The 21,913-nt window shown below is 43.0% G+C and overlaps 1 protein-coding gene across 1 annotated transcript in view; it reads right to left on the bottom strand.

Moving 5' to 3' along the window:
- LOC129830741 (protein FAM83H-like) overlaps positions 1–19,080 on the bottom strand; it is a 35,357-nt gene extending 16,277 nt beyond the window's left edge. Inside the window, exon 1 of the mRNA XM_055893425.1 lies at positions 18,796–19,080. The gene's annotated coding sequence lies outside the window, so the exon portion shown is untranslated. The remainder of the gene's footprint in view (positions 1–18,795) is intronic.
- Between the last annotated feature and the right edge of the window lie 2,833 nt (positions 19,081–21,913).

Here is a 21,913-nt window from a genome sequence, read left to right as displayed (position 1 = left end):
TGTATAGAAACATAACACTATCAACAGTCACAACACCCCCTGCTGCCTAGTGTATAGAAACATAACACTATCAACAGTCACAACACCCCCTGCTGCCTAGTGTATAGAAACATAACACTATCAACAGTCACAACACCCCCTGCTGCCTAGTGTATAGAAACATAACACTATCAACAGTCACAACACAGCACATACAGTGCATTCGGAAAGTATTCAGACCCCTTGACTTTTTCCACATTTTGTTACATTACAGCCTTATTCTGAAATTGATTAAAATAAAAATGTCCTCATCAATTTACACACAATACCCCATAATGGCATCACAATACCCCATAATGACATCACAATACCCCATAATGACAAAACTAAAACAGGTTTTTAGAATTTTTGCAAATGTATTAAAAACAAAAAACAGAAATACCTTTTTACATAAGTATTCAGACCATTTGCTATGAGACTTGAAATTAAGCTCAGGTACATCCTGTTTCCATTGACCATCCTTGAGATGTTTATACAACTTGATTGGAGTGCACCTGTAGTAAATTCAATTGATTGGACATGATTTGGAAAGGCACACACCTGTCAGTAAAAGGTACATGACAGCTCGCTTGGAGTTTTCCAAAAACCTGACAGAGCTTGAGAGGATCTGCAGAGAATAATGGGAGAAACTCCCTGAATACTGGTGTGCCAAGATTGTAGCGTCATACCCAAGAAGACTCTAGGCTTTAATCGCTGCCAAAGGTGCTTCAACAAAGTACTGAGTAAAGGGTCTGAATACTGATGTAAATGTGATATTTCAGATTTTTGGTTTTTATACATTTGCTGAGAGCGATAGAGATGTGTAGACAGGATCATCCATAGTAGTGCTGAGTAAACATGTTTTACAGGTGCGTCAGGCTGCAAGGTACTATAAGTAATATAATTATAGGTAAAATAATTATAGGTCATATCATTCCAGGTAATATAATTATAGGTCATATCATTCCAGGTAATATAATTATAGGTAATATCATTCCAGGTAATATCATTATAGGTAATATCATTCCAGTCTGGATTCCTATCCTATAGCATCTACAGTTGAAGTCAGAAGTTTACATACACTTAGGTTGGAGTCATTAAAACTCATTTTTCAACAACTCCACACATTTCTTGTTAACAAACTATAGTTTTGGCATGTCGGTTAGGACATCTATTTTCTGCATGACACAAGTCATTTTTCCAACAATTGTTTACAGACAGATTATTTCACTTATAATTCACTGTATCACAATTCCAGTGGGTCAGAAGTTAACATACACTAAGTTGACTGTGCCTTTAAACAGCTTGGAAAATTCCAGAAAATTATGTCATGGCTTTAGAAGCTTCTGATAGGCTAATTGACATCATTTGAGTCAATTGGAGGTGTACCTGTGGATGTATTTCAAGGCCTACCTTCAAACTCAGTTTGAACTCAAACTCTGCACATGGGGACAAAGATTGTACTTTTTGGAGAAATGTCCTCTGGTCTGATGAAACAAAAATAGAACTGTTTGGCCATAATGACCATCGTTATGTTTGGAGGAAAAAGGGAGAGGCTTGCAAGCGAAAGAACACCATACCAACCGTGAAGCACGGGGGGTGGCAGCATCATGATGTGGGGGTGCTTTGCTGCAGGAGGGACTGGGGCACTTCACAAAATAGATGACATCATGAGGATGGAAAAGTATGTGGATATATTAAAGCAACATCAATACATCAGTCAGGAAGTTAAAGCTTGGTCGCAAATGGGTCTTCCAAATGGACAATGACCCACAGCATACTTCCAAAGTTGTGGCAAAATGGCTTAAGGACAACAAAGTCAAGGTATTGGAGTGGCCATCACAAAGCCCTGACCTCAATCCCATAGAAAATGTGTGGGCAGAACTGAGCAAGGAGGTCTACAAACCTGACTCAGTTACACCAGCTCTGTCAGGAGGAATGGGCCAAAATTCACCCAATTTATTGTGGGAAGCTTGTGGAAGGCGACCCAAAGCATTTGACCCAAGTTAAACAATTTAAAGGCAATGCTACCAAATACTAATTGAGTGTATGTAAACTTCTGACCCACTGGGAATGTGATGAAAGAAATAAAAGCTGAAATAAATCATTCTCTCTGCTATTTTTCTGACATTTTACATTCTTAAAATAAAGTGGTGATCCTAACTGACCTAAGACAGGGAATTTTTACTAGGATTAAATGTCAGGAACTGTGAAAAACAGTTTAAATGTATTTGGCTAAGGTGTATGTAAACTTACGACTTCAACTGTATATTCACGAATAACAATTATACATCACGCTATTGAGTCATATCTAAAAACCTGTCTGAGACTAACACATATGCTGTTACATATGATCACAGTGTTTCCACCACGTCTGCTGTCTGAAGGAACTCATAGTAACAGAGAGTGACATTGATGACGTGCAGTGCTTGATTCGGCCGGAACTGTCCGGAGCGCCATACCGCCATTTATAATTTGGAGCTAATTGCGTACTGGCTCCTCTATTAAAACAAAGTAGCCTATCGCCGGCCCAGTTTGATACGCAGAAACGGTTGATCAAAGCGGAATAAGCGCTGGATCTGTGTTGAATAGCGATTGAGAGTGGGCATTCATTTCCTGATTCTGCTTTGTTCAAGTTTATTTACCGCTTGTCTGTGAATCTGTGCGTGACCCTAAACTGTTCGAGATTGCGCAGATTGAAAATGCACCCGTTTTAATGCGCATGATGCACAGTTCCAAACTGCCAAATTAGGGTTTGTAAAGTCCTGACAAGTCATGGACATGAGTTTAATACTTTTTGTTAATGTAATTCATGAAGGCTGTCACGTTTGTCATAAGGAGTAGACCAAGATGCAGTGTGGTATGTTTCCATCCTTTATTTAGGAATAGAAAACTTCAAACAACAAAACGAACAAACGAAACGTGAAGCTAGAATAATGCTCACAGGCAACTATACATAGACAAGATCCCACAAAGCACAAAGGGGAAATGGCTACCTAAACATGATCCCCAATCAGAGACAACGATTAACAGCTGCCTCTGATTGGGAACCATATCAGGCCAACATAGATATACAATTCACCTAGATGACCCACCCTTAATCACACCCCGATCCAACCAACATAGAGAATAAACAGCTCTCTATGGTCAGGGCGTGACAAAGGCACACTTTTAAATATTATAAATCACTTAAAAATATATATATCAGCCATTGTCGCATACGTGTTAGTGCATGTCTGTGTGCTGCGTGTGTGACGTTCCCAGATGAGAGAGCAGCAACATTTCAGCAGCAGGTATAAAATAATGACAGATAAAATGACTAACTAGCAGGACAATTCAAAACATAACTTGCAGCAGTTATCTCGCTACTTAACTAAAGCTAACTAAGCATTAATATCGTTGTCGCCTTTCTACTGGCACTGTAGAGCCTAAATAAATCTTCAGCATTGGAAAGCTGGATAGAGTCCCCACTATTAAACCGTAGCCATGTAATTTCGACAATGTTAAGATATTCAAAGAATAGTCTAATTGGCTTGTGTGCATAGATCTCCCCTGAAACATGAATATTTGAGCCTTATATACATAAACATGTCTAGTTAGGTACCTTGCTTTGCAGTAGCCTACCTTATCCATTTGATCCCTGATTCATTGCATGGTGAAATAATGATATAAAGACAAAAGTATTTGGTTGTAATGTTGTAATATTTTATATCAAGGGTAGCAACCATCCTCCAGGATCGCTAGTGGGCATGAAGGCCTCATTGTAGCCTAAACATCGTCTCCTCAACAGGACCTTGATAGGCAGACTTGTGTGTTTCAGGGCTGGATCAAAAGGCCAAGCCTGCACACCCAGAAGCTCTCCAGATGGAGGGTTGACAACGTGTGACTAACAGTGCAGGTCTACTTTGTGGTGGGGGGGGGTTCAGTGCCTTGAAGGGCACACCAGGAGATATCAGGTCTACATGGGATCAGACACAGTAGCCTTCCAGTCTCAATAATGCTTATTTTTGTTCATGTAGGCTATAATAATAGTAATGAAAATGTGATTAAAAGTCATGGAAAAGTCATGAGAAATGTATAAGAACTCTTAACAGTGAATAATCACAAGTCTCTATAGCATAATGTCATTTGTACATTTCGGGGGGAAAAGAGTCGTAATGGACCGACTTAAATAGAGCTTCTGCACTTCTTTCAACCCAAGTCACTGGCGACGTGTTTATTGGTACACATCTACCAACCGAAACACAACGCTAACAGTGTTCCACTTGCTGGGACAATACCAGAGGGTCTGGGCATGCTCTGACCACATGATGAGGCCCGAACACATGGAAGCTAGACAGGAAGTGTTGTTCCTTGTTTGCTCACATAACCATGGAAACCTGCGGTCTGTGACTGATTTAGCCTGTGACTGACTGAGTGTGTGTTTGAGAGAATGTGAGTGCAAGAGTGAGGGAGTGCATTCATGAGAGAGTATGGTTATGACTGGGGTGAGGGAGTGCATTCATGAGAGAGTATGGTTATGACTGGGTGATTGGGTGCATTCATGAGAGAGTATGGTTATGACTGGGTGAGTGGGTGCATTCATGAGAGAGTATGGTTATGACTGGGGTGAGGGAGTGCATTCATGAGAGAGTATGGTTATGACTGGGTGAGTGGGTGCATTCATGAGAGAGTATGGTTATGACTGGGTGAGTGGGTGCATTCATGAGAGAGTATGGTTATGACTGAGTGAGTGAGTGCATTCATGAGAGAGTATGGTTATGACTGGGTGAGGGGGTGCATTCATGAGAGAGTATGGTTATGACTGGGTGAGGGAGTGCATTCATGAGAGAGTATGGTTATGACTGGGGTGAGGGAGTGCATTCATGAGAGAGTATGGTTATGACTGGGTGATTGGGTGCATTCATGAGAGAGTATGGTTATGACTGGGTGAGGGAGTGTATTCATGAGAGAGTATGGTTATGACTGGGTGAGTGGGTGCATTCATGAGAGAGTATGGTTATGACTGGGTGAGTGGGTGCATTCATGAGAGAGTATGGTTATGACTGGGTGAGTGGGTGCATTCATGAGAGAGTATGGTTATGACTGGGTGAACAAGTGAATGGGTTGTTTTCAGCCTACAGTATGCTAATTAGCTGTCTGAGTGTGTAATAGTGTGTGTGTGTTTTATATGTTTTGTAAACCTCCACACACACCTAGAGCTATAGGTAACCATAGTAACCAGGTAGGTTAGAGTCATAACCACTGGAACAAAAGCTGGCTGTAGTTTTAGTCAACAGCAGCACTGTGACTCATCTGCAGCCTACTAGTCAGGACTGCTACTCTAAAATCACAGAACATCTTTGTCATATCTGATTAAGTCTGCACTAACCTGTCGTCTGAGGTATGTTGTTATGTCAGAGCGAGAGCCTACCTGTACTGGTGCAGTTACACACCCAGACCTGAGGCCAAGTAGAGGTTACACAACACACATATAACACCTTCAGAACAGGAGAACACAGAGAGAGATAACACCTTCAGATCAGTAGAACACACAGAGAGAGAGAGAGAGAGAGAGAGAGAGAGAGAGAGAGAGAGAGAGAGAGAGAGAGAGAGAGGAGAGAGAGAGAGAGAGAGAGAGAGAGAGAGAGAGAGAGAGAGAGAGAGAGAAGAGAGAGAGAGAGAGAGAGAGAGAGAGAGAGAGAGAAGAGAGAGAGAGAGAGAGAGAGAGAGAGAGAGAGAGAGAGAGAGAGAGAGAGAGAGAGAGAGAGAGAGAGAGAGAACACCTTCAGACAAACACGTGGACGTAAGTGAATCACACATGTGTAACTGACCGGGGTTTGAACCTGTGTTAGCCTCCTGTACTAAAGCCTTGGCACACAGATGAGCTTACCAGGATCCCCCCCCCCCCACCCCCCCCCCCTCCTGTGTGTGTCAACCCCTGCTGATAGCAGTATTGATCGGCATGGTAACAGGATCTCATCTGTGTGTGTGTTCGTTCACTGGGTTGAGATAGGGTTTGGCCAATCAGACGCTGTTTTACTAGCTTTGAGGGAACAAAGGGCACACTAATTGGTGACATCCAGTGATTACAGTTTTTACCTGTCCAACAAGACACATTTACACACGGGACTATTTGTTTGATTTGTTGTGGCAACAACAACTTTGTCTTGACCTCTGGTCGTGAAACAGGACCAATGAAAGGAATCGTTCTGCTTTGTGTGTGTGTGTGTGTGTGTGTGTGTGTGTGTGTGTGTGTGTGTGTGTGTGTGTGTGTGTGTGTGTGTGTGTGTGTGTGTGTGTGTGTGTGTGTGTGTGTGTGTGTGTGTGTGTGTGTGTGTGTTTCTCAGCAAAGGGGCAGAGAAGGGAAGGACTGTTTACAAGGCAGTAAACAGACAGGGTTTCATAAACCACTTAAGCAGGATTTAATAAGCAGAGACCCAAACTTCCACTCCAGGCTATAATGTCTATCCTCTCTGTCTGACTCAGAGATGCCTAACGCATGCGTGTTTAATCAATGTTCTGACTGCTAACTCTCTACATTCCTTTGTGAACGCTGAGAGAGAGGGGGACAGAGAAATAGATAGAGAGGGGGAGGGAGAGGGAATGATAGAGGGACCCAGGGGGGAAGAGAGAGAGAAAGGGAGTGAGGTAGAGAGACAGAACCGAGAGGAAGAGGGAACATCTGTCTCTGTCTCAACACGGAAGCTGTACAACCACACACGCACGCACGCACGCACGCACGCACGCACGCACGCACGCACGCACGCACACACACACACACACACACACACACACACACACACACACACACACACACACACACACACACACACACAGAAGTATTCATACCCCTTGACCCATCTACACGCAATACAATAATGACAAGGTGAGAACATAATTTATAAATGTTAGCAAATGTATTGAAAATGAAATACAGAAATATCTCATTTACATAAGTATTCACACTCCTGAGTCAATACATGTTAGAATCACCTTTGGCAGCGATTACAGCTGTGAGTCTTTCTGGGTAAGTCTCTAAGAGTGATTACAGCTGTGAGTCTTTCTGGGTAAGTCTCTAAGAGTGATTACAGCTGTGAGTCTTTCTGGGTAAGTCTCTAAGAGTGATTACAGCTGTGAGTCTTTCTGGGTAAGTCTCTAAGAGTGATTACAGCTGTGAGTCTTTCTGGGTAAGTCTCTAAGAGTGATTACAGCTGTGAGTCTTTCTGGGTAAGTCTCTAAGAGTGATTACAGCTGTGAGTCTTTCTGGGTAAGTCTCTAAGAGTGATTACAGCTGTGAGTCTTTCTGGGTAAGTCTCTAAGAGTGATTACAGCTGTGAGTCTTTCTGGGTAAGTCTCTACACCTGGATTATACCGCTATTTTACCATTATTCTTTTAAAAATTCTTCCAGCTCTGTCAAATTGGTTGTTGATCATTGCTAGACAGCCATTTTCACAACTTGCCATAGATTGAAGTCATAACTGTAACTAGGCCACTCAGGAACATTCACTGTCTTCTTAGTAATTAACTCCAGTGTAGATGTGGCCTTGTGTTTTAGGTTATTGTCCTGCTGAAAGGTGAATTCATCTCCCAGTGTCTGGTGGAAAGCAGACTGAACCAGGTTTTCCTCTACGATTTTGCCTGTGCTTAGATCCATTCTGTTAATTTATTTATCCTGAAAAACTCCCCAGTCCTTAATGATGACAATCATACCCATAACATGATGCAGCCACCACCATGCTTGAAAATATTAAGAGTGGTAATCAGTACTGTGTGTTGGATTTGCCCCAAACATAATTGCTTTGCCACATTTTTAGAAGTATTTCTTTCGTGCCTTGTTGCAAAGAGGATGCATGTTTTAGAATACTTTAACTCTGTACAGGTTTCCTTCTTCACTCTGTCAATTAGATTAGTGTTGTGGAGTAACTACGATGTTGTTGATCCATCCTCAGTGTTCTACCACAGCCATTAAACTGTGTAACTGTTTTAAAGTCACCTTTGGCCTCATGGTGAAATCCCTGAGCGGTTTCCTTCCTCTCCATTAACTGAGTTAGGAAGGACGCCTGTATCTTTGTAGTGACTGGGTGTATTGATACGCCGTCCAGAGCTTAATTAATAACTTCACTAGGCTCAAAGAGATATTCAATGTCTACTTTTTTTTACCCATCTACCAATAGGTGCCCTTCTTTGTGAGGCGTTGAAAAACCTCCCTGGTCTTTGTGGTTGAATCATTGCTTCGACTGAGGGACCTTACTTCGACTGAGGGACCTTACTTCGACTGAGGGACCTTACTTCGACTGAGGGACCTTACTTCGACTGAGGGACCTTACTTCGACTGGGGGACCTTACTTCGACTGAGGGACCTTACTTCGACTGAGGGACCTTACTTCGACTGAGGGACCTTACTTCGACTGAGGGACCTTACTTCGACTGAGGGGTACAGGGGTGAGGTAGTCATTCAACAATCATGTTAAACACTATTATTGTACACAGAGTGAGTCCATGCAACTTATCATGTGACTTGTTAAGCACATTTTTACTCCTGAACTTATTTAGGCGTTGCCATAACAAAGGGGTTGAATACTTATTGACTCAAGACATTTCAGATTTCATTTTTCTATTCATTTGTAATTTTTTTTGAAAAACTCAATTCCACTTTGACATTATGGGGTATTGTGTGCAGGCCAGTGACCAAAAACCTTTATTTAATCTATTGTGAAATTCAGTCTGTAACACAACATGTGGACTAAATCAAGGGGTGTGAATACATTCTGAAGGCATTGTAGAAACACCTCATACATACACACACACACACACACACACACACACACACACACACACACACACACACACACACACACACACACACACACACACACACACACACACACACACACACACACACACACACACACACACACACACACACACACACACACACCTCATTAAACAAACACACAGATTGATCCAGCATACCGATCCAGTTTTACAATTGTTCATCTAAATAAACTAGAGAGAGACAGAGAGAGAGACATTTATTTGTATATAAATATATATATATTTTGTATATATACATATATATTTGATTTTTATTTTTCGATATGTATACTTTGACAATGTAAGTAATAATGAACTTGCCATGTCAATAAAGTCAATTGAATTGAATTGAATTGAATTGACAGAGAGAGACCGAGAGACAGACCGAGAGACAGACCGAGAGACAGACCGAGAGAGAGACAGTGAGTGAGACAGACCGAGAGACAGACCGAGAGAGAGACAGTGAGTGAGACAGTGATTGAGACAGAGAGAGAGGAGAGAAATGCAGAGGGAGAGAAGGAGGCAGAGAGAGATAAATAGAGAGAGAGAGAGAGAGAGAGACAGAGAGAGAGGAGAGAAGGAGGGAGAGAGAGATTCATAGAGAGAGAGAGGCGAGAAATGCAGAGGGAGGGAGAGAGAGATAAATAGAGAAGGAGGGAGAGAGAGATACATAGAGAGCGAGAGAGAGAGGCGAGAAATGCAGAGGGAGAGAGAGAGAGAGAGAGAGAGAGAGAGATAATAGGTTTCAAAAGGGTTTAAGCAGGTTTGAGTAACGGATGTCTGTAGCTAATGATCCTGTCAGTAACAATAATCTCATAATAAAACATTACCTGTCCTTCTCTATTATCATCACTGGGCAGATCTGAAAATCTATTCTGTTCACATCTGAAATGACACCCTATTCTATTTTGTTCACATCTGAAATCACACCCTATTCTATTCTGTTCACATCTGAAATGACACCCTATTCTATTCTGTTCACATCAGAAATGACACCCTATTCTATTCTGTTCACATCTGAAATGACACCCTATTCTATTCTGTTCACATCTGAAATTACATTCTATTCTGTTCACATCAGAAATGACACCCTATTCTATTCTGTTCACATCTGAAATGACACCCTATTCTATTCTGTTCACATCTGAAATGACACCCTATTCTATTCTGTTCACATCTGAAATGACACCCTATTCTATTCTGTTCACATCAGAAATGACACCCTATTCTGTTCACATCTGAAATTACATTCTATTCTGTTCACATCAGAAATGACACCCTATTCTATTCTGTTCACATCTGAAATTACATTCTATTCTGTTCACATCAGAAATGACACCCTATTCTATTCTTTTCACATCTGAAATGACACCCTATTCTATTCTGTTCACATCAGAAATGACACCCTATTCTATTCTGTTCACATCTGAAATTACATTCTATTCTGTTCACATCAGAAATGACACCCTATTCTATTCTGTTCACATCTGAAATGACACCCTATTCTATTCTGTTCACATCTGAAATGACACCCTATTCTGTTCACATCTGAAATGACACCCTATTCTATTCTGTTCACATCAGAAATGACACCCTATTTCCAACATAATTCACATAGGGCTCTGTCCAAAAGTAGTGCACTACATATGGAATTAAGGTCTCATTTGAGACGCATCACAGATAGAAGTACTGTACATCTACCTGTCCTATATCATCACTGTTCTAACTGAATAACCTCTACCTGTCCTATATCATCACTGTTCTAACTGAAATACCTCTACCTGTCCTATATCACCACTGTTCTAACTGAAATACCTCTACCTGTCCTATATCATCACTGTTCTAACTGAAGAACCTCTCTCTACCTGTCCTATATCATCACTGTTCTAACTGAAGAATCTCTACCTGTCCTATATCATCACTGTTCTAACTGAATAACCTCTACCTGTCCTATATCATCACTGTTCTAACTGAAATACCTCTACCTGTCCTATATCATCACTGTTCTAACTGAAGAACCTCTCTCTACCTGTCCTATATCTTCACTGTTCTAACTGAAGAACCTCTACCTGTTCTATATCATCACTGTTCTAACTGAATAACCTCTACCTGTCCTATATCATCACTGTTCTAATTGAAATACCTCTACCTGTCCTATATCATCACAGCCTGACTGAAATACCTCTACCTGTCCTATATCATCACTGTTCTAACTGAAATACCTTCACCTGTCCTATATCATCACTGTTCGAACTGAAATACCTCTACCTGTCCTATATCACCACTGTTCTAACTGAAGAACCTCTACCTGTCCTATATCATCACTATTCTAACTGAAGAACCTCTCTCTACCTGTCCTATATCTTCACTGTTCTAACTGAAGAACCTCTACCTGTTCTATATCATCACTGTTCTAACTGAATAACCTCTACCTGTCCTATATCATCACTGTTCTAATTGAAATACCTCTACCTGTCCTATATCATCACAGCCTGACTGAAATACCTCTACCTGTCCTATATCATCACTGTTCTAACTGAAATACCTTCACCTGTCCTATATCATCACTGTTCTAACTGAAATACCTCTACCTGTCCTATATCATCACTGTTATAACTGAAGAACCTCTACCTGTCCTATATCATCACTGTTCTAACTGAAATACCTCTACCTGTCCTATATCTTCACTGTTCTAACTGAAGAACCTCTACCTGTCCTATATCATCACTGTTCTAACTGAAATACCTCTACCTGTCCTATATCATCACTGTTCTAACTGAAGAATCTCTACCTGTCCTATATTATCACTATTCTAACTGAAATACCTCCACCTGTCCTATATCATCACTATTCTAACTGAAATACCTCCACCTGTCCTATATCATCACTGTTCTAACTGAAGAACATCTACCTGTCCTATATCATCACTGTTCTAACTGAAATACCTCTACCTGTACTATATCATCACTGTTCTAACTGAAATTCCCCCACCTCTCCTATATCATCACTGTTCAAACTGAAGAACCTCTACCTGTCCTATATCATCACTGTTCTAACTGAAATTCCCCCACCTCTCCTATATCATCACAGCCTGACTGAAAAGACAGCAGCACCACATACAATGACATTCAGATACAAGCACACACACACCTTGGAATTAATTATTGTAAGCGACAACACGCACACACACACCCTGCCTGGAATGAATTATTGTAAATGACAACAAGCACACACACCCTGCCTGTACATTATTGTTTACTCCATGTGTAACTCTGTGTTGTTGTCTGTGTCACACTGCTTTGCTCTATCTTGGCCAGGTCGCAGTTGTAAATGAGAACTTGTTCTCAACTAGCCTACCTGGTTAAATAAAGGTGAAATAAATAAATAAAAATAAAATGAATTATTGTAAGCGACAACACGCACACACACATATATGCCGTTTAGCAGACACTGTTATCCGAAGCAAATATTTGATGTATGTGTGGTCGGCTCCCTGGGAATCAAACCCACAATCCTGGCAATGCGACCGCCATGCTCTACCAGCTGTGCCCGACAGAATCACACTGAGCCATACAGAACCACACGGAGCCATACAGGATCAGACTGAGCCATACAGGACCACACTGAGCCATGCAGAACCACACGGAGCCATAAACTGAGCCATACAGGATCACACTGAGCCATACAGGATCAGACTGAGCCATACAGGACCACACTGAGCCATACACTGAGCCATACAGGATCACACTGAGCCATACAGGATCACACTGAGCCATACAGGACCACACTGAGCCATACAGGATCACACTGAGCCATACAGGATCACACTGAGCCATACAGGATCACACTGAGCCATACAGGATCACACTGAGCCATACAGGATCACACTGAGCCATTTAGAACCACACTGAACCATACAGGATCACACTGAGCCATACAGGATCACACTGAGCCATACAGGATCACACTGAGCCATACAGGATCACACTGAGCCATACAGGACCACACTGGGCCATAAACTGGGCCATACAGAACCCTACTGAGCCATACAGGACCACACTGAGCCATACAGGACCACACTGAGCCATAAACTGGGCAATACAGGACCACACTGAGCCATACAGGACCACACTGAGCCATAAACTGGGCCATACAGGACCACACTGAGCCATACAGGACCACACTGAGCCATACAGGACCACACTGAGCCATACAGGATCACACTGAGCCATACAGTTTCACACTGAGCCATACAGGATCACACTGAGCCATACACTGAGCCATACAGGATCACACTGAGCCATACAGAACCACACTGAGCCATACAGGACCACACTGAGCCATACAGGATCACACTGAGCCATACAGGATCACACTGAGCTATACAGGACCACACTGAGCCATACAGGATCACACTGAGCCATACAGGATCACACTGAGCCATACACTGAGCCATACAGGATCACACTGAGCCATACAGAACCACACTGAGCCATACAGGACCACACTGAGCCATACAAGACCACACTGAGCCATACAGGATCACACTGAGCCATACAGGATCACACTGAGCCATACACTGAGCCATACAGGATCACACTGAGCCATACAGAACCACACTGAGCCATACAGGACCACACTGAGCCATACAGGATCACACTGAGCCATACAGGATCACACTGAGCTATACAGGACCACACTGAGCCATACAGGATCACACTGAGCCATACAGAACCACACTGAGCCATACAGGACCACACTGAGCCATACAGGACCACACTGAGCCATACAGAACCACACTGAGCCATACAGGATCACACTGAGCCATACAGGATCACACTGAGCCATACAGGACCACACTGAACCATACAGGACCACACAGGATCACACTGAGCGATACACTGAGCCATACAGGATCACACTGAGCCATAAACTGAGCCATACAGGATCACACTGAGCCATACAGGATCACACTGAGCCATGCAGAACCACACTGAGCCATAAACTGAGCCATACAGGATCACACTGAGCCATACAGGATCACACTGAGCCATACAGGACCACACTGAGCCATACAGGACCACACTGGGCCATACAGGACCACACTGAGCCATACAGAACCACACTGAGCCATACAGGACCACACTGAGCCATACAGGACCACACTGAGCCATACAGAATCACACTGAGCCATACAGGACCACACTGAGCCATACAGGACCACACTGAGCCATACAGGACCACACTGAGCCATAAACTGGGCCATACAGGACCACACTGAGCCATACAGGACCACACTGAGCCATACAGGACCACACTGAGCCATACAGGACCACACTGAGCCACACAGGATCACACTGAGCCATACAGGACCACACTGAGCCATAAACTGGGCCATACAGGACCACACTGAGCCATACAGGACCACACTGAGCCATACAGGATCACACTGAGCCATACAGGACCACACTGAGCCATACAGGACCACACTGAGCCATACAGGACCACACTGAGCCATACAGGACCACACTGAGCCATACAGGACCACACTGAGCCATACAGGATCACACTGAGCCATACAGGATCACACTGAGCCATACAGGATCACACTGAGCCATACAGGACCACACTGAGCCATACAGGATCACACTGAGCCATACAGGACCACACTGAGCCATACAGGATCACACTGAGCCATACAGGATCACACTGAGCCATACAGGACCACACTGAGCCATACACTGAGCCATACAGGACCACACTGAGCCATACAGGATCACGGATAGACAATGCAAACAAAGGGTGCAGCCTTGACAGCATATAGGAACACGAACACACACACAGCATGAAGACAGTTTGTTTCACCTGGTCACAGTTAGCTGTTGTGTTCTGCACTGAAGTCCACAAGCAAAGGGAAAAGGTGAGAGGAGGAAAGCGTGTAGACGCGAGAAGGAATTATACAACACGCAAAGTGATGCTGTTTTTATGTGGCTGCTATGAATGCGAACTGTGTGTGCGGGTGATCAGGGGGTATATTCATTCCGCCGATTCTGTTGAAAAACATTTCTTAAACGGAAGCAAACGGAACAGGGAAAGACTGAAAACCGAAATGACTGCATTAAAATGTAAACAGTAGGCTATAAGCCTATTTCAATCATACTGAAATACATTTCATGGTCAATCAATTGAGTTATATTTTGCTACTTGTAGGCTACTGTCTGTAATTTGTCTCAATATATTGTATGATGTGTAGCCTAACATGGTGCGCAATGGTGTGCCAAATTGGTGATTTAGTGCATTTTGATTGGAAAAGCATTATAATAAGCCATCTCAATATAAAACAGATTGAAGGTTGAACAGAGCATCCAGACCACTATTGTGTTAGGTTACAGCCTTATTCTAAAATGGATTAAATAGTTTCCCCCCCCCACATCAATCTACACACAATAGCCCATAATGACAAGGCAAAAACAGGTTTTTAGAAATGTTTGCAAATGTATAATTTTTTTAAATAATATCACAATTACATAAGTATTCAGACCCTTTACTCAGAACTTTGTTGAAGCATCTTTGGCAGCGATTACAGCATCAAGTCTTTCTGGGTATGACGCTACAAGCTTGGCACACCTGTATTTGGGGAGTTTCTCCCATTCTTCTCTGCAGATTCTCTCAAGCTCTGACAGGTTGGATGGGGAGTGCTGCTGCACAGATATTTTCAGGTCTCTCCAGAGATTTTTGATCGGGTTTAAGTCCTGGTTCTGGCTGGGCCAAGGATATTCAGAGACTTGTCCCAAAAGCCACTCCTGCGTTGTCTTGGCTGTGTGCTTAGGGTTGTTGTCCTGTTGGAAGGTGAACCTTTTCCCCAGTCAGAGGTCCTGAGAGCTCTGGAGCAGGTTTTCATCAAGGGTCTCTCTGTACTTTGCTCCATTCATCATTACCTTGATCCTGTCTAGTCTCCCTGTCCCTGACGCTTAAAAACATCCCCACAGCATGATGCTGCCACCACCATGCTTCAACGTAGGGATGGTGCCAGGATTCCTCCAGACGTGACGCTTGGCATTCAGGCCAAAGAGTTCAATCTTTGTTTCATCAGACCAGAGAATCTTGTTTCTCATGGTCTGAGAGTCCTTTAGGTGCCTTTTGGCAAACTCCAAGCGGGCTTTCATGTGCCTTTTACTGAGGAGTGGCTTCCATCTGGCCACTCTACCATAAAGGCCTGATTGGTGAAGTCCTGCAGAGATTGTTGTCCTTCTGGAAGGTTCTCCCATCGTCACAGAGGAACTCTGGAGCTCTGTAAGAGTGACAATCGGGTTCTTGGTCACCTCCCTGACCATGGCACTTCTCCCTCGATTACTCAGTTTGGCTGGGCAGCCAGCTCTAGGAAGAGTCTTGGTGGTTCCAAAATTCTTCCATTTAAGAATGATGGAGGTCACTGGGTTCCTGGGGACCATCAATGCTGCAGAAATGTTTTGGTACCCTTCCCCAGATCTGTGCCTCGACACAATCCTGTCTCGGAGCTCTACGGACAATTCCTTCGACCTCATGGCTTGGTTTTTGCTCTGACATGCACTATCAACTGTGGGACCTTATGTAGACAGGTGTGTCTCTTTGCAAATCATGCTCAATAAATTGAATTTACCACAGGTGGACTACAATCAAGTTGTAGAAACATCTCAAGGATGATCAATGGAAACAGGGTGCACCTGAGCTCAATTTCGAGTCTCATAGCAAAGGGTCTGAATATTTACATAAATAAGGTATTTCTGTGTTTTATTTTTTAGTACATTTGCAAACATTTCTAAAAACCTGTTTTCACTTTGTCATTATGGGGTATTGTGTGTAGATTAAAAAGAAAAATACTAATTTAATCCATTTTAGAATAAGGCTGTAACGTAACAAAATGTGGAAAATGTCAAAGGGTCTGAATACGGTTGTTGATGTGTCTTTCAGATGCATTTCAGATATATTTCTGTGCATTGGAATGTTGCAGTAACAGGACCTAGCATTGCATCTCCGCGAGATATTATTATTCTGAATAGCAGATCCCAATGACTCGACTGGATCCCGTATGGAGAGAAAGACAACTGCTCATTTTCAAGGACTCACACAAGGCTCATTTTAATTTCCTGATGCAACAGGAAAATTCTCTGCGACATAAGAGTGATCAAGTTAAGATCCGACATCTGTATAACCATGACCACGTGTTTACTGTTTACATTAAGTACCTAAACACAGATCCACAGAGAGAGATGAAACTCAGAATACATAAAACCATCTATATGCCCTATTCCACTATTTAGGAATATAAAAGGCTAAAAACTAAGATATGAACCAAGGTTGGTCATTGAGTTTAAATGTGTGTCGTTTTTACATGTGTTAATCTTTATGTAGTATGCTATGGACATTGGGATTTAGAGGCTAAAGCAGACTGACTGAGTTTTTATGGATACATATTGTAGCGATTGAGGGGGAGCAGTCTACTGGAACAAGGCTTGAACCAGAAACTCTATGCTTGTGGGGCAAGTACAGTACACTACCACCTGTGCCATAAAAGGCCCAGCCCTTTGACAGAAGTTGAGGCAGCTGTAAACAGACACATACCAACAGGTTCAGAGACAGTTTCTATCTACAAGCCATCAGACTGCTGAACACTTGAACTTGACTGACCACCTGCACTGACTCACTGCACCTTAGCACACACACCCACACAGAAAACACACACACACACACCCACACACCCACACACACCCCCACACACACACAGACACACACATTCTTGCTACATGCACATCACTACTGCTGCTACCAGACTCTTCTGATTGTTGATAAATACTGCACATTTTAAACACTTACCCCCCCCCCCCCCAATACCCCATTCACAAAAACAAGTGTAAATATTGGACTATAAATTGTGCCTTCCTGTATTATACTTACGCTAAAATATTTATTATATTCTACTGAGACATTTACTTGACGTATTCTTATATTTGATCTTTTCTAATTGTCGAGAACGAACCTGAAAGTAAGCATTTCGTCTGGATGGTGTACACCAATGTCTGTCCTGTACATGTGACTAATACAATTTGAAACACACATCACACACACACACACACACACACACACACACACACACACACACACACACCACACACCACACACCACACACACACACACACACTCTGACAGTAGTACACTCACTGCCATACAGGGAGTGTACTAAGCCTATTATCTGAAGTACTCGAAACACACTATCTAGACATGGACCAAAGTCTCAGGTAGATACAGAGCAGAACATCTGTACTCAGCAGGTAGCCTAGTGGTTAGAGCGTTGGACTTGTAACCCAAAGGTTGCTAGATCGAATCCCTGAGCTGACAAGGTAAGAATTGGTCATTCTGCACTTGAACAAGGCAGCTAACCCACTAGGCTGTCATTGTAAATAAGAATTTGTTCTTACCTAGTTAAATAAAAAATTATATTAAAACTCAGCACACACCTTCTGTATGGTAATTTACAACACAGAGGAAACGGATTATATCAATTTACTTTAGTCCAACTGTACATTAGGCCTATTACATAACACAACTGACAGGCGGGGTGTTTAACATACCGTCCTGTCTATGCATATAAGTTAGGCTATAATAGAGGGCTATTATAATACGGTAGTTTCTTTGTGTCTATGTGGATTCACACTAATTCATTGAAGACTGACACGCAAGTCTTGCAGAGTTTCTATTGGTTGGCAACTTTCAATGAAACCAGACGTTATTACAGAGTTATTACAGTAGCCTAATACAACTACGATGAGATGTATACTGTCGCCTAAAGAACTACAGTCTTGCTATAGACACAGGCATATATTGAGTTACATAGGCCTAGAGATTATTGCAATAGGCTAATTTACAGAAGACACGGAGATCACCAGGATAGATTGACCTGTTTCAGAGCGAGTTGCTATGAACATAATGATACAGTCTCTTACCCTCCAGTGGGCAACAACTTGTAGGCTACTTTTTCTTGGCTACTTTGTCTCCCTGGCTTGAATCGCTTTATATCGCCGTATATCCCTCCCGCGATACTTCCACTGATGCTCACCGGCTCGTCAGTACTTGTCTACGGTGTACATTCCTGTCTCCCGGTGGGACTCCACCTTATCCGCCCAAAACGCCCCGGAGCTCCACACTACAGGCCCGACCTGTCTGCCTCAGTCTGATCCTACCGCTCCGCGCGACCGCTTCCACACCGCTGAGAAACAACCAGGAAGAAGTTGAGTAACCGGGCTTTCCTCTCTCTAACTCCTCCCATTCTCACTGGCTGGAACGCTGACTGTTGAAAACTATTGGAAGTTGACTCTTGTGACGTTTTTCAAAAATATCACCTTGGGATAATTTGACAATATTGGCATAAATTGGATGGACAGGTAAAGTACAGCCAGAGTGTGTGTGTGTGTGTGAAAAATATACTTAATTTGGATGAACATCAAACATCTCAATTTAACCCATTGGAAACATATGTTAACATCTCTCTCAATTCAATTAAATTGACTTTATTGACATGGCAAGTTCATTATTACTTACATTGTCAAAGTATACTCTCTCTCTCTCTCTGTCTCTCTCAATTCAATTCAATTCAATTCAAGGGGCTTTATTGGCATGGGAAACATGTGTTAACATTGCCAAAGCAAGTGAGGTAGACAATACACAAAAGTGAAACAAACAATACAAATTAACGGTAAACATTACACATACAGAAGTTTCAAAACAATAAAGACATTACAAATGTCATATTATATATATACAGTGTTGTAACAATGTACGAATGGTTAAAGCACACAAGTTAAAATAAATAAGCATAAATATGGGTTGTATTTACAATGCTGTTTGTTCTTCACTGGTTGACCTTTTCTTGTGGCAACAGGTCACATCTTGCTGCTGTGATGTCACACTGTGGAATTTCACCCAGTAGATATGGGAGTTTATCAAAATTGGATTTGTTTTCGAATTCTTTTTGGATCTGTGTAATCTGAGGGAAATATGTGTCTCTAATATGGTCATACATTGGGCAGGAGGTTAGGAAGTGCAGCTCAGTTTCCACCTCATTTTGTGGGCAGTGAGCACATAGCCTGTCTTCTCTTGAGAGCCATGTCTGCCTACGGTGGCCTTTCTCAATAGCAAGGCTATGCTCACTGAGTCTGTACATAGTCAAAGCTTTCCTTAAGTTTGGGTCAGTCACAGTGGTCAGGTATTCTGCCACTGTGTACTCTCTGTTTAGGGCCAAATAGCATTCTAGTTTGCTCTGTTTTTTTGTTAATTCTTTCCAATGTGTCAAGTAATTATCTTTTTGTTTTCTCATGATTTGGTTGGGTCTAATTGTGCCCTCTCTCTCTCTCTCTCTCTCTCTCTCTCTCTCTCTCTCTCTCTCTCTCTCTCTCTCTCTCTCTCTCTCTCTCCATTTAACAGTGAGCTGTAGCTTGTTATGAGGTTCAGTCAATTGAGTATGCAACCCTCTTTCTCCCTCTCTCTGTCCCCCTTCCCCCTCCTCTCTCCCTCTCTCTATTCCCCCCTTCCCTCTCTCTCTCTCTATGTCCCACTTCCCCCTCCTCTCTCTCTCTCCCTCTCTCTCTATGCCCCCTTCCCTCTCTCTCTCTATGCCCCCTTCCCTCTCTCTCTGTTCCCCTTCCCCGCCTCTCTCTCTCTCTCTCCCTCTCTATGCCCCCTTCCCTCTCTCTATGTCCCCATCCCCTCCTCCCTCTGTCTATGTCCCCATCCCCTCCTCCCTCCTCTCTCTCTATGTCCCCATCCCCTCCTCCCTCTGTCTATGTCCCCATCCCCTATGTCCAGCTCCCCCTTCTCCTCTCTCTCTATGTCCCCCTTTTCCTCCTCCTCTCTCTCCCTTTCTCTCGCTCTCTCTCTATGTCCCGCTTCCTCTCTCTCTCTCTCTCTCTCTCTCTGTCCCGCTTCCCCTCCTCTCTCTCTCTCTTTCTAACTGCTGACAGGGAAGTCTGAGTCATAGCTCTTAAACATCCTGCCTTCTGATTCAGCTGCATAGTATTAACATAGTAAAGTTCTCCATGTCTACGAGTCATCTGTCAGATACTTTCAAATCAGTTGCACTTGATCTTTTTGCCCTGCCCAGTTTAATGGAACCCACACAAAAAGTCCCACAAGTGCAAACTCAGAACCATGAACGCTGGTGAAGCTACATGTGGATTTTTTTATGTTCTTTCATGTCTCCCATATGTAAACTAAGGGGCACTGAGTTCTTACTGTGTGTGTGTGTGTGTGTGTGTGTGTGTGTGGGTGGGGGGTGGTAGGGGGCTGTCCTGTGTCCTGTCAGATCAGTCCCACTCTGCTCCTATGATATCCTACATCCACACACACACATGGATGTGTGTTCAGTGTTCGCTCCCCAGGGTGTCTCACGATCTGGATGTTTGCCCACATACCTGGATGCACCTTGCCCTTTTACCCGTACACACCTACTCTAGACCTGGTTAAGCAAATATAATGCTCTTGGGTGTGTATGATTAAACATTTATTTGCATACAGTGTAAATATACTACCACACACATGTGTATGAATGAGTGTGGTAGACTTCTCTGTCCCCTCCTCCCTCCTCTATCTCTATGTCCCAAGAGTATGCTGCTCACCTGAATATTTGTTTTTATAAGTTAGCAGCTGGAAAGGTGTGCGCGGTGGTATTGAAGGCAGTCTCTTCTAGGAATGTGCCAAGGGCTTTCAGGGCCACACCCAACTTCCCTTTCTCAATCGCTCTCATCTCCACCCCCTCTCTCTGACTCACCTCCTGGCCATAGAGCAGAGCCACAGGACTGGGCCTGACTCTGGGCAGCAGATAAACCCTGGGGCATGGATCAGCACACTGGAAGCTGGATGATAAACTAGAGAGTGGATCAGGAGTTTGAGAGAAATCCTGTCTGCAGCAGCACTAGTCTATTGCACTCTCTCTCAACCATTCTCACTGGAGTTGAGAAGGGGAGGTTAAGAGTGGGTTTAGATCCTCAATCAATACACACAGACACATTTTTTTTATTTAACCTTTATTTAACTAGGCAAGTCAGTTAATAACATATTCTTATTTAC

Source organism: Salvelinus fontinalis, chromosome 32 (genome assembly GCF_029448725.1).
Source record: "Salvelinus fontinalis isolate EN_2023a chromosome 32, ASM2944872v1, whole genome shotgun sequence".
Classification (NCBI taxonomy): Eukaryota; Metazoa; Chordata; class Actinopteri; order Salmoniformes; family Salmonidae; genus Salvelinus; species Salvelinus fontinalis.
This window is presented reverse-complemented; position numbering and strand designations above follow the sequence as displayed.